The following is a 2,501-nucleotide window of genomic DNA, read 5'->3' on the forward strand; positions in this document are numbered from 1 at the left end:
CAGGGAAGGTCAGCTCCCAGACTACTGCACCGGGCAGCACAGTTTGGAGAGCAAGTGAGCAGCCAACACTGGCAAGAGATCAGTTTAAGAGCTACTTAGAAAAGTTGCATGTGTACAAGTCCGAGGGGCTGGACACGAGGCACCTGAAGTGTGGTGGGGAGCTGGCTGATATCCAGAGGTGTGCAGAAAAGAGCAGGCTTCCTCAGGTATATGAACAAGGGGGGGAAGTCGCAAACTTGTAGTTGTGGAAAGCACCCAGACCACAAATGTTAGAAGCTGGAGAAGGAGACGGCCCTCCTCCCTTCTCACAGAATCAGGGGAAGTAGACCTGGAAGTGATGTCTGGATGTCATCTACTCCAGGCCTAAGGGTAGAAAATGTGGCATACAATCAGTGGAAGCAAGGGGCTGTCACCAAGGAGGATGACACCTCCGTTGCCCGGGATTGCAGGGAGGTGGTTAGGAAGGCCAAGGCAGAGATGCAGCGAGGGCTGGCGACCAAAATTAAGGATAACAAAAAGTCCTTTTTCAAGTCCATAGGGAGTGAGAAGAAGGCACGGGGTAACGTGGGGCCCCAACAGGACAGGCTTGGCAATCGAAACCCAGTAACGGACCACGGCATGGCCCCATGTACAACACAAATGTGATAAATTGTAGATTAATAGAAAATTAGGGCTGGAAACAGCATCTGGAGTTCTAGCCCCCTGTACAAGGCACGGTTATCCCTATCCAAACTACCCCATACAAACCCTTTTTCTAACCTGTTTCTGAAAGTATGCAGTCACCCTGTCACACCACCACAACACAGGATATACAAAGGAGGCAGCACCCCCGCCCCATTACAGAGAAAGGCCCCTCATCCCCCACAAGTCTCTACCTGGTTAGCACTGCTCTGATTGCCCATTTGAAGCCCACATCTGGGTCCCCATCAGCTCTGGACCTCGTGGTGTCTGTTCTCTATTCCATGATCCCACCAATGATGAAACCGGTCATCTACAGCATGTAAAACAAGGACATCAAAGCAGCTCTGTGGAAACTGGTGACATGGAGGTGGTTTATTGTGACAAAGATGTCAGTTATTCTCCAGTGACTGTGGTTTTTCTGAACATCGTTATAGAATCCATCAACTGTGTTATTAATACAGATTAATTGAACCAATGCCAGTTGTGTTCCTTTAATTTTAAATAGCCTCTGTATCTAATTTTTAGCTTGTGTCTCCCTGAAGTAGTTGGTCTCTAAGATGCTGCTCTGCCCTAGTTAATGTATTTGTATCTGTTGAATTTTACCTTTGATGCTGATGCTGTCATTTGTTACTGCACTGTTGCAACATCTTTTACATACCTCCTATATCTCCTTTAATCCCCAGTGGAGAATATGACTGTTTCTTTCTCTGTTCTGGGTTAAAAAGTAGGGCCTGGATGATTGGACTGTGAGGTGGATAGAAAACTGGCTGTATGGTTCAGGTGAAGGAGTAATAATCAATGGCTCAATGTAGCTGGCAGCCAGTATCAAGTGCCCCAGATGTTGGGCCTTGAACTAGTTTTGTTCAATATTATGATTGACAACTGGGAAGATGACATAAAATGCACCCGCAGCAAGTTTGCAGAGGACACCGTGCTGTGGGGAGCAGTAGACACGCTGCAGTGTAGTGCTAGTGTTCAGAGTGAACTAGACAAATTGGAGGATTGGACCAAAAGAAATCTCATGAGGTTCAACAAGGACAAGTGCAAACTCCTTCGGACGGAGCAGGCTGGGGCTGCCAGGCTGGGCAGCAGCTCTGCAGAAATGGACCTGGGGGTGACAGTGGACAATAAGCTGAATATGAGTCCGAATTGTGTCCTTGTTGTACAGAGGCTAACAGCATAATGGGCTTCATGGATAGGTGTGTTGCCAGCAGGTCAAGGGAAGTGATTGTTCTCCTCTATTCAGCACTGGGGAGGCCACATCTGGAGTCCTATGCCCAGTTGTGGGCCCCCCACTATAGAAAGGTCATGGACAAATTGGAGAGAGTCCAGCGGAAGGTGACAAAACTGGTGAGGGGGCTGAGGGACATAACTTATGAGGAAAGACTGGTGGAAGTGGGCTTATTTAGTCTAGAGAAGAAAACAATAAAAAGGGATTTAATAAGCAGCCTTTGACTACCTGAGGCGAGGTTTGAAAGAGGATGGAGCCAGACTGTTCTCAAAATAGTGGCACATGACAGCACAAGGAGCAACCATCTCAAGTTGCGGCGAGGGAAGTTTAGGTTAGATATTGGGAAGCATTTTCTCACCAGAAGGGTAGTAAAAAAAAACAAAAAAACAGGCTACCCAGAGGTGGTGAGAGCTCTATCTTTGGAGGTTTTCAAAACCTGGCTAGACAAAGCTTTGCCTGTGATGATCTAGTTGGGGCTGGTGCTGCTTTGAGCACGGGTTGGACTAGATGTGACCTCCTGAGGTCCCTGCCAACTCTAACTTTCTATGACTCCATGATTCTGTGACACCACCTTGTGGTAGGACACTTG

The sequence above is a fragment of the Alligator sinensis genome, unplaced genomic scaffold, assembly GCF_000455745.1.
Source record: "Alligator sinensis unplaced genomic scaffold, ASM45574v1 scaffold2531_1, whole genome shotgun sequence".
Classification (NCBI taxonomy): domain Eukaryota; kingdom Metazoa; phylum Chordata; order Crocodylia; family Alligatoridae; genus Alligator; species Alligator sinensis.